Here is a 24,101-nt window from a genome sequence, read left to right as displayed (position 1 = left end):
ATTTACTTTTATGATGTTAGATACTGATTACACATTCTTTTCTATGTACACATAGAAAAATATGACATTCTTTGAAAACCTTTGCCTCTCACTCATTTTTAATGCAAAAATTAATACCTACTTTGTGATAAAAAGGAAATAAAAATTTCCAAGCAAAGCAAAACTTGAACTTCACCTTATCACCAACTTCCACCATGAAGGCTGTTGAAGTTTGACTTACAGAAGCAGGAGAAAGTTTTGAGTGTTTTGATATGATAACATATGTGTCAGGCTCGCCATCCAATCAATTTTGATTTTTTTGTTTTGTTTCGTTTTGGTGGCAAAAAAAAAAAAGCACACTTGGCTTATTGTGGCTTATAAAAGCACACATGAGTGGGCTTCCCTGGTGGCACAGTGGTTGAGAGTCCGCCTGCCGATGCAGGGGACATGGGTTCGTGCCCTGGTCCGGGAAGATCCCACATGCCACGGAGCGGCTGGGCCCGTGAGCCATGGCCGCTGAGCCTGCGCGTCCGGAGCCTGTGCTCCGCAATGGGAGAGGCCACAACAGTGAGAGGCCCGCGTACCGCAAAAATAAATAAATAAATAAAAGCACACATGAGCAAATGGAGCTATCGTGGCATACTTGGCCAAATGAGGGTAGGCTTGAGTTGAGAAACAGTTGAATTTATTTTGAATAATTTCCTCTGTTCCCAGATCCACTGAGGTTCTGATCTTTGGCAAAGTGCAAGTCATTGATGTTCATCCATATCACCAATTTTGGACTATAAACCCACATTTCAATCTTAAAATTATCTTCGTCAGAAGTAACGTTTAGGAGTTTGGCACATACTTGCTTCTGCGTGCTGAGGAATTAGAAGAAGTTTTGCCACCCTTAACTCCAGATTGCAGAAGGTCTTTCCTCAGTGTCAGAGGCATGCTGAACTCCTAGTGACCCATCTTGAATAGAACAGGAGCTCTGCGTCCTTCATCAGCAGACATAATGTTGACTGCAGGGCTGTAACTAGAATATTACAACCAAAACTATTGTCCAAGTACGTGAAACCATGAGAGAGTGGCTTTCCTTTTCTATTTGAAAAAAGTACAATTTCTGCCCAATGTCTAATCAAGCATTTCAAGACTTTCCTCTGGAAATTCAGCAAATTTCTGTTTAGTAAGTGAAGACCTGCTCTCATTCTGCTCCATTTTCCTGATAAAAGATCCTGAAAGCAATGATTCAGCCCCCACTGCCCTGATGAAATTGATGCTTCTCACAACACTAGGCAAGCATTCGTTCAGTACCAGTGGCAGAGCCTTTGGCACCCATGCCGGCCGATGCAGAAAGCAACCAGTCGCATTGACGTCAGGAGCTTCTCTTCCAAAGCAGCAAAAACAAATGGAGAGCCAAATGTCAGAGATTCTCAGTCTATGCTCAGAGTTCTCGACCTTCTTTTCAGTAAGGTATTTACTTGGAAATACCATTTTCAAGATGATGGTAGTTTCTGAAAATTTCAAAAAGGTCTCATGAAATAGGAATGCCAGTAATGGCAGTAACAGAGTCGGCTATGCTAAGAGCATCCGTTTCACTAGTTGTGTAGTTATCAGTTCCTCTTAGGTCTGCTCCAAAATATTAAATTTTAGAAGAAATAGCCATTCTGGAGTGGGTGACATTCTTTGCAGTCTGAGTTCCTTGACTGCTTCAGCTTTTCATCTGTTCGAAGCCACAGAACATGTTTGTCAATTCTAGGGAACATGGCTTCTCCAAGTTCTTTCTGACTCTGTATGGTTTCTCTGCTTTTCAACTTGATAAGCAGCCTATAGGTTGTTTCAAGACACTTCGAAGGATTTTTAAACTTACTTTATATTTCATTAAATTTATATAACCAAAGCAGAACCCCTAATCATAATGGTAGGAATGTTTTTCCTTTCTAATCAATGGGAAACTCTTCTAGATGTTATAACATCACAGTGGGGACTTCCCTGGTGGCACAGTGGTTAAAAATCCGCCTGCCAGTGCAGGGCACACGGGTTCAAGCCCTGGTCCAGAAAGATCCCACATGCCGTGGAACAACTAAACCCATGCACCACAACTACTGAGTCTGCGCTCTAAAGCCCGCGAGCCACAACTACTGAGCTTGTGTGCCACAACTACTGAAGCTCGCATGCCTAGAGCCTGTGCCCCGCAAAAAGTGAAGCCACCACAATGAGAAGCCCACGCACCGCAACGAAGAGTAGCCCCCGCTTGCCGCAACTAGAGAAAGCCCAGGTACAGCAACGAAGACCCAACACAGCCAAAAATTAATTAATTAATTAATTAATTAATTAAAAAACATGACAGTGGTGACGAACAAATACTACCTGATGTGAAATATCTTAAAAATTTAGTGTGAAACTATACTTTCCCCACCTATGGTTTCAGTTTCAAGAGGAATTTTGAAGGAAAGATAAGTCACTTTTCACCCCATTTTCACAAATACTGTGAAGCCCAATGAAGTATAATTCTTTTTTTTTTTTTTTTTTTTTTTGCGGTACGCGGGCCTCTCACTGCTGTGGCCTCTCCCGTTGCGGAGCACAGGCTCCGGACGCGCAGGCTCAGCGGCCATGGCTCACGGGCCCAGCCGCTCCGCGGCATGTGGGATCTTTCTGGACCGGAGCACGAACCCGTGTCCCCTGCATCGGCAGGCAGACTCTCAACCACTGCGCCACCAGGGAAGCCCTGAAGTATAATTCTTAATGAGCCAAAGTTTAAGAACCTTTGAACTAAAATGATGCTTTATTTCAAATTTTACCAAGACAACCCAGCCTGATTTTTGAGTAATTATTATTGAATAATAATTTCATTATTATTATTATTGAATATTTCCTTTTTCACTGATTTTTAGTACCACTTTATGTTCTAAGTTCTTATTAGTGCTATGATCTGTCTTGGTGCCATGTATTTTAGTCCACTGACTTAGCTGTTCTTGTGTTAGCACCTCACTGTTGTAATCTGTAATCTGTTGTAAACATACCTTTTAGAGTATATTTAAATACCTGGCAGAAATAGCTATTCACCTCCCCATTGTATTTCCTTTACAAAATTTTCTTGACAAGTCCCACTTTTTAATTTTTTCTGATGAACTCTGGAATTATTACATTACAAGAAAAGCTTCTTAAAAATTAAATGAGCTTAACCATGAAAATTAATTTGGGAAGAATGGAGATATTTAGTCTTCTCACCTGGACACTTAAAGTTGCCCTCTGCTTGCTGATGTTCTTTTCGTTGTTGGGTTTTTTTTCTTAATTATTTTTTCTCTACGTATTTCATTTTGGATAAATTCTGTTAGTATGCCTTCAAGATTATTAATTTTTTTCTCAATTCCTAATGTTCTATTAATTCCATCCAGTATATTTTTCTTTTTTTAATCTATTTTTAAATGTGATAAAATACACATAACAAAATTTACTATCTTAGCCATTTTTAAGTGTACAGTTCAGTAGTGTTAAGTGTATTCACATTGTTGTATAACTAATCTCCAGAAACTTTTATATCTTGCAGAACTAAAACTCTATATTTATTAAACAACAGTTCTCTACTTCCCCCTCCCCCCAGCCCCTGACAACCACCCTTCTACTTTCTGTCCCTATAAATTTGACTACTGCAGATACCTCATACAAGTGAAATCCTACAGTATTTGTCTTTTTGTGACTGGCTTATTTCATTTACCATAGTAACCTCAAGGTTCATTCATGTAGCATGTACCAGAATTTGCTTCCTTTTTTAAGGCTGATTAATATTCCATTTATGTGTATACCACATTTTGTTTATCCATTCATCCATTCTTGGACAGTTGTGTTGTTTCCACCTTTGACTATTGTGAATAATGCTGCTATGAACATAGGTGTACAAAACTCTCTTTGAGACCCTGCTTTCTATTCTTTTTTTTTATTATTAGTTCTGCTTTATAACAAAGTGAATCAGTTATACATATACATCTGTTCCCATATCCCTTCCCTCTTGCGTATTCTTTTAGTTATACCTAGAAGTGGAATTGCTGCATCATATGGTAATTCTATTTCTAATTTTTTGAAGAACTGCTGTACTGTTTTGCATAGTGGCTGTACCATTTTATATTCTCACCAACAATGTGTAAGAGTTCCAGTTTCTCTTCATCCTCAGCAGCACTGATTCTTTCCTTCCCTTTAAAAAAAAATTCATAGTAGCCATTCTAATGGATGTGAAGTGATGCCTCATTGTGGTTTTGATTTGCATTTCCCTTGTATTTAGTGATGTTGAGCATCTTTTCATGTGTTCACAGGCCATTTGTGTATCTTCTTTGGAGAAATATCTACTTGAGTCCTTCATGCATTTTTTTTCTTTTCTTTTTTTTTAACATCTTTATTGGAGTAAAATTGCTTTACAATGGTGTGTTAGTTTCTGCTGTATAACAAAGTGAATCAGTTATACATATACATATGTCCCCATATCTCTTCCCTCTTGCATCTCCCTCCCTCCCACCCTCCCTATCCCACCCCTCTAGGTGGTCACAAAGTACCGAGCTGATCTCCCTGTGCTCTGCGGCTGCTTCCCACTAGCTATCTATTTTACGTTTGGTAGTGTATATATGTCCATGCCACTCTCTCACTTTGTCCCAGCTTACCCTTCCCCCTCCCCGTATCCTCAAGTCCATTCTCTAGTAGGTCTGTGTCTTTATTCCCATCTTGCCCCTAGGTTCTTCATGACCTTTTTATTTTTCTTTTTTCTTTTTCTTCTTAGATTCCATATATATGTGTTAGCATACGGTATTTGTTTTTCTCTTTCTGACTTACTTCACTCTGTTTGACAGACTCTAGGTCCATCCACCTCACTACAAATAACTCAATTTTGTTTCTTTTTATGGCTGAGTAATATTCCATTATATATATGTACCACATCTTCTTTATCCATTCATCTGTTGATGAACACTTAGGTTGCTTCCATGTCCTGGCTATTGTAAATAGAGCTGCAATGAACATTTTGGTACATGACTCTTTTTGAATTATGGTTTTCTCAGGGTATATGCCCAGTAGTGGGATTGCTAGGTCATATGGTAGTTCTATTTTTAGTTTTTTAAGGAACCTATTTTTAGTTTTTAAGCAAATATTTTCTCCCATTCTGTAGATTGCCTTTTCATTCTAATGAATGTCCTTTGATGTATAGTTTTTTTAAAGGATTCATGAATTTTGTATATTTAAAATATTTGAATGCAAGTTATTAGCTTAATATTTGTGAATCTTGTACTAGTCATCAATAATCTTATAAATCATGCAATTGAAAATATTCAGAACTTATAATAATCACTTATTTATTTAAATTAAAATATACTTGACTTACAATATTGTGTTTCTGGTGTACAGCAAAGTGATTCAGTTACATATTCATATTTTTTCAGATTATTTTCCATTATAGGTTATTACAAGATATTGAATATATTTCCCTGGGTTATGCAGTAAATCCTTGTTGCTTATCTGTTTTATGTAGAGTAGTTTGTATCTGTTAATCCCATACTCCTAATTTATCCCTTGCCCCCTCCCTTCCCTTTGGTAACCATAAATTTGTTTTCCACGTCTCTGAGTCTGTTTCTGTTTTGTATATAAATTCATTTGTATTATTTTTTAGAATCCATATGTAAGCAATATCACATAATATTTGTCTTTCTCTGTCTGACTTACTTCACTTAGTATGATATTCTCTAGGTCCATCCATATTGCTGCAAATGGCGTTACTCATTCTTTTTTACAGCTGAGTAATATTCCATTGTATACATATACCACATCTTCTTAAACCAATCATCTGTCGATGGCCACTTGGATTGTTTCCATGTCTTGGCTACTATGAATAGTGCTGCTATGAACATTGGGCTGCATGTATCTTTTTGAATTAGAGTTTTTACCTTTTCAGCATATATGCCCAGGAGTGGGATTGCTGAATCATATGGTAGCTCTACTTTTAGTTTTTTAAGGAACCTCCATATTGTTTTCCACAGTGGCTGCACCAGTTTACTTTCCCACCAACAGTGTAAGAGGGTTCCCAGAAAGGGGAACCACCATTTATTATTAGTAGACTTTTTCATGTTAACCATTCTGACCAGTGTGAGGTGATACCTCATTGTGTTTTTATTTGCATTTCTCTAATAATTAGAAATGTTGAACATCTTTTCATGTTCCTATTGGCCATCTGTCTTCTTTGGAGAAATGTCTATTTAGGTCTTCTGCCCTTTTTTTTTTTTTTTTTTTTTTTTTTGTGGTACGCGGGCCTCTCACTGTTGTGGCCTCTCCCGTTGCGGAGCACAGGCTCCAGACGCGCAGGCTCAGCGGCCATGGCCCACGGGCCCAACCGCTCCGCGGCATGTGGGATCTTTCCAGACCGGGACACGAACCCATGTCCCCTGCATCGGCAGGCGGACTCTCAACCACTGCGCCACCAGGGAAGCCCATTCTGCCCATTTTTTGATTAGGTTGTTTGTTTTTTTGATATTGAGTTGTATGAGCTGTTTTTATATTTTGGATATTAACCCCTCATCAGTTGCATCATGTACAAATATTTTCTCCCATTCTGCAGATTGTCTTTTCATTTTGTTGACGATTTCCTTTGCTTTTAAGTTTGATTAGGTCCCATTTGTTTATTTTTGCTTTTATTCCTTTTGCCTTGGGAGACTGAGCTAAGAAAATACTGCTATGATTTATGTCCAAGAATGTTTTGCCTCCATCCAGTATGTTTTTCATCTCACATGTTCTAGGTTTTCACTTGTAGAAGTCCAATTTGGATCTTTTATATCTTTTTTATATCCAACATTCTAAATATACAGAATATAGTTTATAATAACAGTTTTAATGTCCTCTGATAATTCCAACATCTGTGTCAGTTCTGGGTTGGTTGTGATTGAATGGTTACCTCATTATGGGTCATGTTTCCATGACTTTTAATCTTTGATTTGATGCCAGACATTGTACAATTTACCTTCTTGGATATTTATTTACTGTTATGAATCTTCTTGCTTTGTTCTGAGATGAAATTAAATTAGTTGAGAACACTTTGAGCCTTCTGGGTATTACATTTATGATTTATTAAGCAGGTCCAGAGCAGTGTCCAGTCTAGGGCTACCTATTCTTCACTGCTGAGTCAAAACCTCCCTAGTAATCTACCAAGTGCCCTGTGAATTTTAAGTTTTTCCAATCTGGCTGATGGGAACAGATACTATTTTTCCCAACTCCATGTGAATGTTGGGCACTGGTCCCTTTAATCCTTTCAGTTGGTTCTTTCCCTAGTTTTGGGTAGTTCTCTCACATACATCTTATCAGTGCTCAGCTAAATATTCTGAGGGGGCTCTCTGCAAATCTCCAGGGTTCTCTTTCTGTGCAACTTTCTCTTCTCTGGTACTCTATCCTATCAACTCTAGCTCCCTGGGTCTCCCTGGGCCCTCAGCTCTCAAATCAGGGAGTCCATTGGCTTATGCCTCAGTTCCCCATCCCTGTACCAGGGCTTAGAATCTTATTATTCTCAAAGTAGTAAGCTAAGGCAATGATAAGACTGCACCTCCTTTGTTTCCTGTCACTCAGGGATCACTGTCCTTTGCCTGATATCTCATCTTTTGAAAACTGTTGTTTCATATATTCTGTCTGTTTCTCTTTAGGTTGTTTTAGGTAGGAGGGTAAATCCAGTCTGCCTGTTACTCCATCTTGCCTGGAAGCAGAAATACCCAAAGAAAATTTTATTGTGCCTTTACTTTTTATTTATTTATTTATTTATTTATTTTGCGGTACACGGGCCTCTCACTGTTGTGGCCTCTCCCGTTGCAGAGCACAGGCTCTGGACGCGCAGGCTCAGCGGCCATGGCTCACGGGCCCAGCCGCTCCACGGCACGTGGGATCTTCCCGGACCGGGGCACGAACCCATGTCCCCTACATCGGCAGCCGGACTCTCAACCACTGCGCCACCAGGGAAGCCCTATTGTGCCTTTACTTTTTTGATCAATATTTTCCTGTTTATTTTCTACTTTCCAGTGCTTTTTAATTCAATCTGGGATCATAGACCCAGCTTTCTGAAATATAATATTGTAAATCTTATAACTCTTCTCAAGAGTTTTTCTTCTGCATTCAACTTTGTAATCACATATAGAGAAAGTATGTATATTGATCTATATGTTAATTACTTTTTATATTACAAATACTCCTTAACTTTCACATTCTCAGTTCCTAATTTTAATTAATCTTTTGATCAGTTGGTTAATACTTTAATTTTCATAGAGGCACATAAATGATAAGGTTTTTAAAAAAATCTTTGCATATGGAAGAATATCTTTCTATTACCTTCAAACAAAAATAATAATTTGACAATGAATTCTTGTCAAATCCTTTCTCCTTATGATTCTATAGACACCACTTTATTGTCTTCTAGTAAGTACCTTTACAGCAAAGTGTACCAAGTTTACCTGCAAACACAGAGAGAGCTGAGATTACAATCTTGGTATATCTGACAAGGTAGAATTTATGTCAAAATTATTGTTAAGAATAATGGTGGAAATGGTGCAAATGGTGACTTCTTCTTTGACCCATGTGTTTAAAAGTGTGTTGTTTATCTTCCAAATATTTCAGGTTTTCTCTGTTAGATTATTGATTTCTAGTTTAATCCTTATGTTGTCAGAGGACATACTTTTTATTATTTCAATCCTTTTAAATTTGAGACTTGGTCCACTTTCTTGGAGTCTATGCCATGTAGTCTTGAAAAGAATGTGTATTTTGTAGTTATTAGGTGTAATATTAGGTTTTTCTTTGTGATCCAATCAGAAAATATTTTATTTCAGTAGATGAGTTTTTATATATTGCTATAATTTTTATTCTTAGCTTCATTGTATTGTTATATTTATTTTTTATCTTTGATCTTATATTGGTTCTTTTAATATTTAGAACAATGTGTAGTTTATTCTAGTGTCATCATTATACTAATATCTTTATATAATTCTCTAGTCCCCTTTTAGGTTCTGCTCTTTGGTTTGTCAGCTTTAAATGTCATCTTCGACTCCCACTTATTACCTATAAGGAAATCAACAACTTATTCAATTTTACCCTTTCTCTTGCCTTTCTCTTTCAGTTTTATTTTTAGTTCTGTTATTTCTACTTTGTCAGATCATATAATATATAATGCTGTTCTTCTATCCTTGTCCACAAGTTTGTTTTTGTCAGATCTATAGTAATATATTCTGTGCTAACCACTTGTCCATTTCTAAATGTTCTCAATTATCTCTTAGTTGGAGGAATTCATTCTTTAATAGATTTCTCAGGATTCTTTGGATTTTTGCCCGTATATTAAAAACGTTCCGGGGCTTCCCTGGTGGCGCAGTGGTTGAGAGTCCGCCTGCCGATGCAGGGGACACGGATTCGTGCCCTGGTCCGGGAAGATCCCACATGCCGCGGAGTGGCTGGGCCTGTGAGCCATGGCCGCTGAGCCTGTGCGTCCGGAGCCTGTGCTCCACAACGGGAGAGGCCACAACAGTGAGAGGCCCGCGTACCGCAAAAAAAAAAAAACATTCCTACAATTTTGATAATAGCAAAGCAGTTCAACTGATATAAAATCCTTGTCTCATACTTTCCCTTCCTTGAGTTTCTAGAAAATGTTACCCCATTGTATACTTGTTTTGTATGTTGCTGTTGATAAATTTAATGTTACCCTGATCTTCTTTCTTTTTTTTTTATACATTTATTTACTTTATTTATTTTTTTTGGCTGCGTTGGGTCTTCATTGCTGCACGCGGGCTTTCTCTAGTTGCGGTGAGCGGGGGCTAATCTTCGTTGCACTGTGCGGGCTTCTCATTGTGGTGGCTTCTTTTGTTGCGGAACACGGACTCTAGGTGCCTGGGCTTCAGTAGTTGTGGCACATGGGCTCAGTAGTTGTGGCTCGCAGGCTCTAGAGTGCAGGCTCAGTAGTTGTGGCACACAGGCTTAGTTGCTCCCCGGCACGTGGGATCTTCCCAGACCAGGTTTCTGGAGGTCTGAAAGATTTTTATTATCACTATTATTATTTAAAGTCTAAGACTTTTTTACTAGATATGTCTCAAAAGTGACCAAACTGGGTCAGGTTCCCAGATGCACAGTAGGGTACACTCAGGTCTTTTATTTCAGAGTTTATTTTAATTATAGATTTAAATTGACATTCTATTGTGTTTCTTTTTCAGGGACTCCAATTACAGATATTATTGAACCTTGTTTGCATATCTTTTGCTTCTTTCAGTTCCTTTCTGATCATTTTTACTTCTTTTTTTCCCTTATTTTGAATTAATTAGCTTCTCTCTTTTCATTTTCATTCTCTATATGCTTTCATATACTTTTAGTTATATATAATGGCCCTTCATTTCTGAGATTTTGTTTTCTCTTTCAGTTTCTTCCCCTAGTTTGGTGTCTGAGTTTTTAAATGTTTGATTCATGGTAACTTTTTTTAATATCAGCATTTGCTGATTTAGTTATATTTAATTCATGTTGAAATATTATTTAAATGTTTTCTTCTGCTTTGTGACTTTTTTTCCATATGGGAGAATATTTTCATTTGTCCAAATTTTGAATTCTCATTTGCTATTTTTAAAAATTTCTATGGTAATTTTGTTTAGATGCTGAGCTCTTTTTGTCATGTTTGTGTGTGTTAGCTTTTCCTGGACTCACAATAGCAGGTGATCTGTGGGGGTGGGGTTTGGATAGTTTAATTTATTTCTTAGTTCAAGAGCCCCTTCTTATGTTGCTCCAGTGAAGTACAGTTTCTTTAGTAAATGCTGCCACCTTCTTTCTGGTCCACCTTCTTATGATTCTATGATAGATACTGTGTCATTACAGGAGGACCATGATCTTTTGCCTCGGCCTCCTTTCCCTTTACCATCCATCTTCCAGAAGACACCTGTTCTTCAACTGCCTCTCTCAGAATTGGCACCTTCCTGGGACTGCCACTCTGATCCTGCACATTTTCCAAGCCACTTCCTTATGACTCCCCGGTAGCCAGTCATCCAGTCCACCAGGTACCAGATCTTTGGTCACTCAGGGTGGGGCCCTCTTTCTGGGTTTATTTAATCAGATATGATCTGAGTCCCTTCCCCTCTTGTACCCTGCACCCTTTTTGGCATGATCCCAGCCTGACTCTTCCCTAGGGTGGGCACTGGCACTGACCCTTCAGGTCTTAGATGGTTATTTCCTCATGTCCATCCAGGTTTAAATATGTTTTCTCTCCTGTTTATGTTGTAGGCTTGGGTGTTGGGTGACTTTACTTTCTTTCCTTTTCAGTACATTTTTTAAGGGAAGCGGGTGGAGAGATTCAAATGTAGATGGCCACCATTATTCTATGGAAATCTGGAAATTCACATGTTCTTCAGCTTTTGCTCCAGTGTAAGAAAAACAGCACTAGAAACTGGAGATGGAGTATTATAAAAATGGCTTATGAAATAAAGATGGTAGGGAACACCAACCAGTAGCCCTGCATTCAAAGTCTATTTGTGTAGTCACTGCAGTCAAGTAAATATACATATATATATATATATTTTTTAAGTTAAAGCAAAATGTTTCCTACTGTATAGCACAGGGAACTATACACAATATTTTGTACTAACCTATAAGGGAAAAGAATCTGAACTGGAATATATGTATATATATATGGCTGAATCACTGTGCTGTATACCTGAAACTAACATGATATTGTAAATCAACTATATTCAATTTTAAAAAAATGTTTAAGAAATGATGTTATTTTTTTGATTCCCTACTTCACCCTTTTTGACAAAAGAGCTTCTACACTATGTCCATAGTTACATAGTGCTCTGAGGGTTGTTTCAGACGTTTTCTGTCTGGCTGTATCACATTCTCGGATGTGACACATCTGTCTAGTTTCTTTTGTTTCCTCCCAGGTTGGTCTGGTGTTTGCTGTCTGGAGGGACATAGAGAGGGAAGAAACTGGCAGTAAGAGAGGAAAGACATGATGGGCTACCTCTGGAAGACAGCTAAGAGGAGATCACTGCCCACTTTTGGTTTAGTGCGGCTCCTGAGTTCTATAGCTAGAGGTAGACAAAGTGAATCCATCTTTTTCGATTTTCTTTCGGACTGGGTTTTGATTCTTACATTAGAATCCAAGAATATGTTTGTTAATCTCTTCAGCATTGACATTAGTGAAAATCCCCTCAAGACTTTGGCATCTGGTCTTCTCTTTAGTTTCCAACACTGTTGCCAGTTTTCATCATTTTGTAATTCTTCACAGATATTATAATGGAAATTGGAAAAAAGGCACATTAGGTTCTGCTGATTTGCCCTGATACTAACCCAGAAGTTCTACCAATTATTTTTTAGTAATGAATAGGAAAAGATTGTAATAAGGGCATGATTCAGTTGTTAATAATATTACATATTTCTCAAGCAGCCTACTTTAAACATTTAATGATTCCTTAATAAAAAGGTACATGAAAAATTTCTCTCATATAAAATTCTTACATCAGATCAATTTAAGTTACATATTTCCTCACCAAATTTAGTCAAAAGTTTATAATTTCCATGGCTAAACACTTTATTCATGGTAATGTTTGCATGTTAAAATGACTTTTGAAGGAGCATGGAATTCACACAAACCCAGTATCACCTTCACCCACATAACAAAGAAAATAAGTCCTGTGGGGAATTTCACTAGTGTAATGGTTGAAAATGTGAAGTCTGTGGTTAGATCTAGTTCAAATCCGGTCTCTTCCCTTTATTACTTGTATGATCTTGGGAAAGTTACTTTACAACTCTTAAGTATCAGTTTCCTCATGCATAGAATGTAACATTAGTGCTGCCCACCTCTAGGCACTTGTGTGAAGATGTACTGAAAGAATATGTATGAGACACTTAGCACAGTGCCTGGAACATTGTAGCAACTCAGTAGCATGAGGGGAAGATGATAAGGATGATGATGATGATGATGCTTACAAAAGGTAAACAGGGTGGATGTTACTCTGTGGGTGTTTCTTGAAGTTTTTAGTCAGTAACTTTTTTTTTCAAAATTTCATCTCAGGAACCATTGCCATGGCTACTTCTGTTTCTAAAAATTTGATACTGCCTTCCAGGGTGTGTCTTTTTTCATGACAGATGGTCAGCAGCTAGTGGTAAAAGAAGTGCGGAGTATCATAGTACTTCATTTATTTATGGGGAATGTTTTACTGCCCCACCCTTCAACTAGTTGGAAAATGAAAGTCAAAAACTGGAAACTCTATTTATAAATGGACAGTGCTGTGATCTCAGTGTCTGAAACTGTAGACGTTTAGAAAATATTTATAGCATATTGGAAACTAGTTACTGATCAGTGCATCCTTGCCCCCTTTTTAAAAAAAAAAACTAACCCAGAAAACATGAAATTTGGGTAAATTAAAATTGAATACTGAAATGGCATCAGGGACAATTAACTATGTATCATTTTATGTAAGTCTTTAAGAGAAGAGAATGGAGAAAAATGATTAACTCTTTTGTTAATAGAGGCATTTGAAGTGAATAGAGATACTTGTTAATTCAGCCTTAAAAATAAGCTGAACGGGGACTTCCCTGGTGGCGCAGTGGTTAAGAATCCGCCCGCCAAAGCAGGGCATACGGGTTCAAGCCCTTGTCTGGGAAGATCCCACATGCCGCGGAGCAACTAAGCCTGTGCACCACAACTACTGAGCCTGCGCTCTAGAGCCTGTGAGCCACAACTACTGAGGCTGCACGCCACAACTACTGAAGCCTGTGCGCCTAGAGCCCATGCTCTGCAACAAAGAGAAGCCACCACAATGAGAAGCCCACGCACCGCAACCAAGAGTAGCCCCCACTTGCTGCAACTAGAGAAAACCCGTTCGCAGCAACGAAGACCCAATGTAGCCAAAAATAAATAATTTTTAAAAAAAGAAAAAATAAGCTGAATGAATGGAAACATTATACATTTAAAAATATACTGAGGCCATGTCTACATTTTTTTTTTTTTTTGCGGTACGCGGGCCTCTCACTGTTGTGGCCTCTCCCGTTGTGGAGCACAGGCTCTGGACGCACAGGCTCAGCGGCCATGGCTCACCAGCCCAGCCACTCCGCGGCATGTGGGATGCTCCCGGACTGGGGCACGAACCTGCATCCCCTGCATCGGCAGGCGGACCCTCAACCACTGCGCCACCAGGGAAGCCCCCCATGTCTACATTTGACCAAGGAGGCAGTTTAGCATACTGGTTAGGAGTGGGGAATTCAGGAGTTTGCCTGAGTTCCAAACCCAATTCTGTCACCTACTCAAACAGGTTATCTTGGAAGTCACTCAACTGCTCTGTGCCAAGGTGTGTCTATGTCATAATGTCGAGGATTAAGTGAGATAGTACATGCAAAACATTTGAAATGGTGTGTGGTACATAATAAATGCTCTCTAAATTCTAGCTACTATTATTCTAACTATCTTGGCCAAAACAAACACTCTTCCCCCCCCCGCTTATTACTCCAGTTTGGTTGTTATGAACGTGCATGAGACAAGCCCATTTCACCGGTTTAGAGGTAGGTCTCTGCATTAAGTGGTCAATGTGAACATCTTACAGTTCTTTTTTGTTGCATAATTCTTACCATCATGGTTCTTACTGCCATGACCATTAATGTATGCCAGGGCGGGTAGTGAACATTTCAGGGAGGAAGGGTCTCTGAACAGTCCCCTAGGTGCCTACGTTAAAGAAGCGGATTAGAGGGCTCTGCTTCCTTCCTATCAGCCTGCAGCCCAGACTTTTGCCCTAATTAAAACACCCATTACGTTGCCATAATAAAACCAGGGCACTTCATGAACCTGTGTGATTATTGAAAAATCATTTTCCAGGAGCATCATCAGTCATTATTTAGAGATTGACATTTTGCAAGTGGAATCAACAGTCTAATGAAGAGAATATTGCTCACACAGCTAAACTATACCATATGCTTAATCCAAAAAATAGGGGAAATTCATAGATAACAGATTGCAATGTATCTTTTTTATGTGCAGTTCGTGAGTGGACTGTGTGACTTGGCTGTATTTGGCACTGATACTTTTCTAAAAAGAGACCCTCACATGGAAGAGAATATCGTAATACATCTTGGAAATTAAAGTTATAGCTACACCAGTGTATTTCATAAGGGGAACTCTTGCCAGCAAGAGGGATGGATAGGAATATTAATGTTCCATTTTATCTACATATTATTCTTGTATCTGTATCTAGGTTATAGTCTTGTATCCGTGATTATATTCTTTCCATGTTTACAGAGTCAGGATCCAAATTTTGCAACAAAAGGTGTTGTCATTGTTTTTAATCTATCAGCTTATTTAGCACTTAGTATATAGCCCAAGCACTTTACATATGTTTCCCCATTTAATTCTCATAACAACACTGTATGTAGGTGTTTTTTATCCACCTTCTGCTAGAGAGAAAAACAAGGCTCAAGTTTATATAACCTTGTGGAGTTGAGAAGCAGACCCTGAAAGGTTATGCTCTTAAAGACAGCGCAGGGCTGCATGTGAGAGAGTGAGGCCTTTGGAACTGGTGGGAAAAAAGACCATAAACTGTTGAAGCAATTGACATTGTCCACTTTCTAGTGCTTCAGTTGTGTGGAAATGAAACTTTGGAACAGTATGATATACAAAAGAATCATGAAATTCCACAATAATTGTAGCATTACCTGTAAATACATAGATACATGTAGAAGATAAAAGTTAACACACTATAATATAGCAATAATCAATCCCATGAACATTTTATGAGCTTCATGAGGCCACTATTTATTCTACAAGATTGTGATGATCACAAAGTTGATATTTCTGAAAAGTGTTATGAATATAGAAAACACACTTTTTCCCCCTCCAGCTCACTTTTTTTTTTTTTTTTTTTTTTTCGTACGTGGGCCTCTCACTGTCGTGGCCTCTCCCGTCGCGGAGCACAGGCTCCGGACGCGCAGGCCCAGTGGCCATGGCTCACGGGCCCAGCCGCTCCGCGGCATATGGGATCCTCCCAGACCGGGGCACGAACCCGTATCTGCATCGGCAGGCGGACTCTCAACCACTGCGCCACCAGGGAGGCCCTCCAGCTCACTTTTGTACACACACCTTTGAGGAAGAAATTGTACCATCTGCTAAAAGTTCGTGTTCAAGGTACTTATACAGGGACATATAAAGAAAGTGAATGTAGGAAGTTGTCAATAGATTTCTTAAGGTATTTTCTGGCACACTGACTTCCTTTCAAGAGGAAGTCATTATCGTTATATATGGACTCATTACATAAGCACCCTAAAAGCTTAGCACCCATCTTTTGCTCTACAGAAAAAAAAATCAAGAATTTAGAACGTACAATCAAATATGGTGACCTTATATAGCAAGGCTTGAAATTAGCGATCCTCATCCCAAGCTGTGTGTTAGAATCAGCTGCATTTGTGTGTGTTTGTTATTGAAGTACAGCTGCTGTACAGTATTATGTAAGTTACAAGTGTATACTATAGTGACTCACAATTTTTAAAGGTTATACTCCATTTATGGTCATTATAAAATATTGGCTATATATTGTTGTACAATATATCCTTATAGCATATTTTATACATAATAGTTTGTACCTCTTAATCCCCTACCCCTATATTGCCCCTCCCCGCTTCCCTCTCCCCACTGGTAGCTGCTAGTTTGTTCTCTATATTTGTCAGTCCACTCCTTTTTTGTTATATTCACTAGTTTGTTGTATTTTTTTAAATTGAAGTATAGTTGATTTACAATGTTGTGTTAGTTTTTGGTGTACAGCAAAGTGATTCAGTTATATATCTATCTATAGATAGATAGATAGATAGATAGATTTTCTTTTTTAGATTATTTTCCATTATAGGTCATTATAAGATATTGCATGTAGTTCCCTGTGCTATACAGTAGGACCTTATTATTTATCTATTTTATATATAGTAGTTTGTATCTGATAATCCAAAACTCCTAATTGATCCCTTCCTACATATTTCCCCTTTGGTAACCATAAATTTGTTTTCTACAAATGTCTGTGAGTCTGTTTCTGTTTTGTGTATAGATTCATTTGTATAATTTTTTAGATTCCACATATAAGTGATATCAGATATTTGTCTTTCTCTGTCTTACTTCACTTAGTATGATAATCTCTAGGTCCATCCATGTTGCTGCAAATGGCATTATCTTTTTTTATGGCTGAGTAATATTCTATTGTGAAATATATATATATATGTGTGCATATATGCCACATTATATAAATATGATATGTATACCACATCTTCTTTACCCATTCATCCATCAGTGGACATTTAGGTTGCTTCCATGTCTTGGCTATTGTAAATAGTGCTGCTATGAACATTGGACTGCTATCTTTTTTTTTTTTTTTTCTTTTTGCGGTATGCGGGCCTCTCACTGTTGTGGCCTCTCCCGTTGCGGAGCACAGGCTCCGGATGCGCAGGCCCAGCGGCCATGGCTCACGGGCCCAGCCGCTCCGCGGCATATGGGATCCTCCCAGACCGGGGCACGAACCCGTATCCCCTGCATCGGCAGGCGGACTCTTAACCACTGCGCCACCAGGGAGGCCCGACTGCTATCTTTTTGAATCAGAGTTTTCATCTTTTCAGGATATATGCCCAGGAGTGGGATTGCTGGATCACATGGCAACTCTGTTTTTAGCTTTTTAAGGAACCTCCGTACTGTTTTCCATAGTGGCTGCACCAATTTACATTCTAACCAACAGTGTAGGAGGGTTCCCTTTTCTCCACACCCTCTCCAGCATTTATTATTTGTAGACTTTTTAATGATGGCCATTCTGACCACTGTGATGTGATGCCTCATTGTGGTTTTGATTTGTATTTCTCTGATAACTAGCAAAGTTGAGCATCTTCATATGCCTATTGACCATTTCTATGTCTTCTGTGGAGAAATGTCTATTTAGGTCTTGTGCCATTTTTTGATTGGGTTGTTTGGTTTTTTGTTATTGAATTATATATTGAGTTTGTATATTTTGGAAATTAAACCCTTGTTGGTTGCATCATTTGCAAATAGTTTCTCCCATAACGTCGGTTGTCTTTTCATTTTGCTGATGGTTTCCTTTGCTGTGCAAATGCTTATAAGTTTGACTAGGTCCCATTTGTTCCTATTTTTATTGACTTGGGAGACTGACCTAAGAAAAGATTGGTACGATTTATGTCAGAAAATGTTTTGCCTATATTCTCTTCTGGGAGTTTTATGGTGTCATGTCTTATATTTAAATCTTTAAGCCATTTTGAGTTTATTTTTGTGTATGAAGTGAGGGTGTGTTCTAACTTCATTGATTTACATGCAGCTGTCCAGCTTTCCCAACACTGCTTGCTGAAGTGTTGCATTTTTTAAAGATTCCATATAGAAGTGATATCATACAGTGTTTGTCTTTCTCTGTCTGACTTTTTTCACTTAGCATAATACCCTCCAAGTCCATCCATGTTGTTGCAAATGGCAAAGTGGCATTCTTTTTTAAGGCCAAATAGTATTCCATTACATATATACACACCACATCTTCTTTATCCATTCATCTGTTGGTGGTTACTTGCTGCTGTCAACATTGGGTGTATGTATCTTTTTGAATTAGTTTTTTTTAATATATATCCAGGAATGGAATTGCTGGGTCATATGGTACTTCCATGTTTAGTTTTTTGAGAAACCTCCATACTGTTTTCCACAGTGGCTGCACCAATTTACATTCCCACCAAAAGTGTATGAGGGTTCCCTTTTCTTCACATCCTCACCAACATTCGATTAGTGTTCTTTTCAATGATAGCCATTCTGAGAGGTGTGAAGTGTTATCTCATTGTGGTTTTGATTTGCATTTCCTTGATGATAAGTGATGTTGAGTATCTTTTAATGTGCTTGTTGGCCATTTCCTCTTTGGACAAATGTCTATTCAGTTCTTCTGCCCATTTTTAAATTTGGAGAATCAGCTGCATTTTTGACAAGGATGCCAAGATAGTTCAATTGGGAAGAAGAATCTTTTCAGTAAATGTTACTGGGATAACTAGATATTCACATGCAAAAGAATGCAATTGGATTCCTACCTCACAGAATACACAAAAATTAACTTAAAACGGATCATAGACGTAAATGTAAGAGCTAAAAGCATAGCAATCTTAGAAGAAAGCATAAGAGTAAATCTCTATGACTTTGCATTAGGCAGTTATTTCTTAGATAAAATACCAAAAGCAACAGAAGAAAAAATAGTTAAGCTGTACTAAACCAAAATTTTAAACTATTTTTCTGCAAATGATACTATTAAGAAAGCAAAAAACAGGGCCTCCCTGGTGGCGCAAGTGGTTGAGAGTCCGCCTGCCGATGCAGGGGATACGGGTTCGTGCCCCGGTCTGGGAGGATCCCATATGCCGCGGAGCGGCTGGGCCCGTGAGCCATGGCCGCTGAGCCTGCGCGTCCGGAGCCTGCGCGTCCGGAGCCTGCGCATCCGGAGCCTGTGCTCCGCAACGGGGGAGGCCACAACAGTGAGAGGCCCGCATACCGCAAAAAAAAAAAAAAAAAAAGAAAGCAAAAAACAACCCACAGAATCAGAGAAAATATTAACAAATCATGTATCTGATACAGGATTTGCATGCAGAATATATTAAGAATTCTTGCAACTCAATTATAAAAAGACAAATAGCCCACTTTTAAAATGAGCAAAGGATCTGAATAGACATTCCTCCAAAGAAGTTATACACATGGTCAATATGCACATGAAAAGGAAAATGTAAATCAAAACCACAATGAGATACCACTTTGTATCAGCTAGGGTGGCTATAATAAAAAAGATAGACATCCGTAATCATCACTAATAAGAGGATGTGGGGAAATTGGAATACCCATACATAGCTGGTTGGAGTGTAAAATTAGCAGGTCCTTAAAAATTTAAATATAAAGTTACCATATGATGTAGCAAGTCTACTCCTAGATATATACCCAAGAGAAATGAAAACAAATGTCCATACAAAAACTTATACATAAATATTCATAATAGCCGAAAAATGTAGAAACAACTCAAATGTCCATCAAATGAGTAGATAAAGAAAATGTGATACATACATACAATAACATATTATTCAGCCATATAAAGGAATTAAGTACTGATACATGCTATAAAATAGATACACCTTGAAAACATTATGAATTGTATAGTTGGTAAGTTATATTTCAGTGAAGCTAATTTGACAGAAATCAGCTTGGGTACTTTTATAAATCTTTATGCCTAGGCTGAATGTAGATCAATAAGGTCACTCTCTTATGGTGGAACTCAAGCATCAGTATTTTTTAAAGCTCCCCAGGTGATGGCATTGTGTAGCCAAGGTTGAGAATCATTGCTCTAAAATTAGCTCTAATCTAAATGAGTTTCTGATTTAGGAAACTCCAGAAGAGTTCAGATCTGAGGTAAGAAGACTCTAGATTTCCCCATCTTGCTACTCAAAGTGTGGTCTTCAGACCAGCAACATCAGTATCACTTGGGAACCTGTTAAAAATGTAGATACCTGGGCTCCCCTCACCCCCCGGTCTCTGTAAATCAGAATCCACAGTTTAATGAGATCCCCAAGTGATCTAAATTTTGAGAAGCACTGCTCCAGGTCAGTGGTTCTCAATCTTGGCTGAATGTTGAAATCATCTGGGAGTTCAAAAAAAATATTGACACCTGGGTTCCACCCCCAGTGATGCTTCTGGTATGAGGTACAGCATCTGTATTTTAGAAGTTCCTCAGGTGATTCTAATGTGAGACAAAGAGAATAACTGATGTAAACATACTGTTTGGGGGATATTTAATGGTGAAAAGAAGAAAAGATAGTTAAAAATAAAATTTATTTATTTAGTTTTTGACATAAAGGTAGAGGAACATGCATAAGCAAGTGGAAATTATTGATGACAAAAATTTGCAGAGGTGTGGGGAAGGAACGGGAGTACAGCAACAGTAGGGAAGGTTTTCCCTAAAAAGATACAGGAAAAGAAAAAAAATGATCAAGCATTTTCCCCTCCAGGTACAGGAGTGTGATCTTGTATATGATTATTAGAGACTACTCAAATTTAAGTGGCCAATGGTTTGTGAGTTCTTTTTTTTTTTAAGGACATTTTATTTATTTGTTTGTTCGTTTATTTATGGCTGCATTCGGTCTTCATTGCTGCGCACGGGCTTTCTCTAGTTGTGGCGAGCGGGGGCTAATCTTTGTTGCAGTGCGCAGACTTCTCATTGCGGTGGCTTCTCTTGTTGTGGAGCACGGGCAGGCAGGCTTTAGTAGTTGCAGCACATGTGCTCAGTAGTTGAGCACGCAGGCTCAGTAGTTGTGGCGCATGGGCTTAGTTGCTTCGCGGCATGTGAGATCTTCCCGGACCAGGGCTCGAACCCGTGTCCCCTGCATTGACAGGCGGATTCTCAACCACTGTGCCACCAGGGAAGCCCCTGTGAGTTCTTAAGGGAAGACTGTTTTTAAACTGCACTGGAAAATATGTGGCTACTTACTGAACTTACCTTTCTTATAATATATTAAAAAAAAAGAGTGTTTATTAATCCAGTGGTAGATATTCCTTCCCAATAACCAGAGTACCAGTGTCCCAGTATTGGTGTCCAGTTTCTCAGTTCTGGGGAAATTGAATTCCTACAGATGGTGGGAGCTGAGCTGAGTCAGGGGTGCTCTTCCTGGGTGTGTCTTTTGGGCTTGAAGGATTCCCCTCACCAACAATGGGCCTCACCTTGTAATGACCAGTGCCTCTCTACCCGTAACTGGTCTTTGCAGAATCACTTTAAATACTCTGAAGTGTTCCCTAGGCAAAGTTATGAAGCTTTGCGGAGCGGGTCTTTGCGATCTCTCATTTCATCCCACACCCTCCCCATCCCTCCCACCAGCCTTATTCTGCACATGTTCTTCTCCAGGTGACTTGGGTCCACTTCTCTGTTCCAGCATCACTATACTGTGCCTTTGTCTCCACTGAAATTCGCCACGTGGAGTTGATGTGTGTAGTGTGTGTGCGCGTTTAAGTGCTTTAGTGAGTCTCTGCTAACTTGGTGCGTAACTATTAAAGGAAACCCACAGTCTCTTCTCCCTTCTTTCCTCCTTCCTCTTCTTCCTCCTCCTCATCTCCCTTTTCTCCCTCCCTCCTTTCTCCCTAACATCTCTCTCTCTTTCCTCTTATTCCCTCCATCGCAGGCACTGGGGCTCTGAACCCTTTACCAAAATGAAAAGAAGTGACGTAAGTGGTGAGACATGAGAACCCAGTGACCCTAAAACCATTACTGTTTTTGCTAAAGGCAAGCCTGATCTTAAACATACAGGAAGATTTCTACACTCCTCAGAGGGAAATTACATCATCAGTTATTATCAGTATGTGATAGCACATACGTGGGTAGCATACAATTAAATTCCAAAAATCAACTAATGCATTTAAATACTGCAGAACTACCTTGTAGTTCTGGATAGTTTTCCTGTCTTTAAACTCCCAAACTCTGTAAAATATCTGAGTTTTCTCTTTGTTATACTTTTTAATGTCTTTATGGAAGCATAGAAATTTTCACAAGTTCTATACTTTAAAAAAGCTTAAAATTTTCCTGATTACAATAATAATGCATGCTAGTTGTAAAGCACTGTAGAAAACAAAAGTCTTTTGTAGCCTCACCCCACCCATCCCCCTATCCCAGCTAACAGTTTGGTGTATATTTTTCCATATTTCCATTACTACCATCTTCCCTTCCCATGTATATATGCCTCTTTTAAAAAAATTCACCTGGAATTATTTCTAAAATCCATCTCTTTCCAAAGGACTAGTTCCAGGGAATTGGTACATGACCTTGTCTAGGGATTTTAATAACTTCTAACATTTTGATGGGGAGTAACCCAAGATTTATGATACTTTATTCAGTTCCCTTAAATATACATTTGGTTTTCTTGATTTATTTAATAACTTGGAGCCCCTAGGGTGTTTGGTTATTGTTTTAATCACTTGTCTTCTATTGTATTTCCTTGGCATATATCTCCAACCACATCCTTGTCAAAATATTCTGATTCGTACATTTTAAAAAGTAGCATCACAGCATACTTAGGAAGGTTGGTTGGCTTTTGTTTACAAATCATGATGATTCTGCCTGTGATGATTTTTCCCAGCAAATAATTCATCACTGGGATTACTTTAGTGTTCAAAATTCATCTCATCTTATTAAGTTCCCTTATTTTGCAATATCTGTGGCTCTTCTGAATAATGAAAAAATGAAATAAATGAATGATATACAGATAAACTTTCTTTAAAAGTTATTAGAAAAATATGTTTTATTTAACCATGCCTAATACTTTGGGGGTATTCCAATGAGCTCTGCTTTTAAAGATGAGAAATTTGGGGGTTCCTCCTTCTTTCTTGCCTTTTTTTGGATGGAATGAATTTTGTTTTGTTCTTCCGTGGTCCAGAAAAGCCCTATCTTTGTTTTTAAGTTACCTTAAAATTTTAACATGCAAATTTTACTTAGCTAAATCTAAATTTAATGAACAGCTTTACCCTCTTCCAAACAATACAAAGACTTTAAAATGCTTTCATTCTGATTTCCCCTCCTGACTTACTTGCTATTTTTATCATCCAGATTTTAGCTCTGTTTGCTTGTTTTTAACCCCACAAATTAGACACCATCATCATCATTCTGTTGATTTTCTCACATTCACCATTTTCTCTGCTCATCATCCCTACTTGCATTCAGAGCTTCCAGGATCAAACCCTAGTTCCTGTCATTTTGGACCGGTTGACAGTCTCATGGTATACAGGTAGTTAGTTAAATGCCTCAGGAAGAAAATGAGGAATCCAGGGAAATATTGCCCCCCCATAGTGCTGCCCCCAGGCCTAGAGGCATCCCTGCATATTTCCCTCTCACTCTCTAGTTACTGGGTTTTATGGAATAGAGAGGAAAAAGGAAATCTTTTAGAATTCTAAAGTTAAACATATTCACTTTAGAGGACTGTCACTTATTCTGAGATTGTATTCATCCTACCTTTTGTTGCTACTACAATTACCTTTATTTTATGGTAATGGTAGTTGAAAGTTTTTTGGGTTTGTTTTTAATTCATGAATTTTGTTTTAACATTTCCTTACTTGGCAAATACAATGTTGCCAATCACAATCCAGATTTTTTGAA

The 24,101-nt window shown here is 38.5% G+C and overlaps 1 protein-coding gene across 2 annotated transcripts in view; it reads left to right on the top strand.

Annotated features, from left to right (window-relative positions):
* Positions 1-24,101, top strand: part of ARSB (arylsulfatase B) — a 187,018-nt gene that overhangs the window by 90,971 nt on the left and 71,946 nt on the right. The gene's annotated exons all lie outside the window — the stretch shown is intronic.

This window comes from Mesoplodon densirostris, chromosome 3 (assembly GCF_025265405.1).
Source record: "Mesoplodon densirostris isolate mMesDen1 chromosome 3, mMesDen1 primary haplotype, whole genome shotgun sequence".
Lineage (NCBI taxonomy): Eukaryota > Metazoa > Chordata > Mammalia > Artiodactyla > Ziphiidae > Mesoplodon > Mesoplodon densirostris.
The sequence above is the reverse complement of the archived record's forward strand: the minus strand, read 5'-3'. Positions and strand labels throughout refer to the sequence as shown.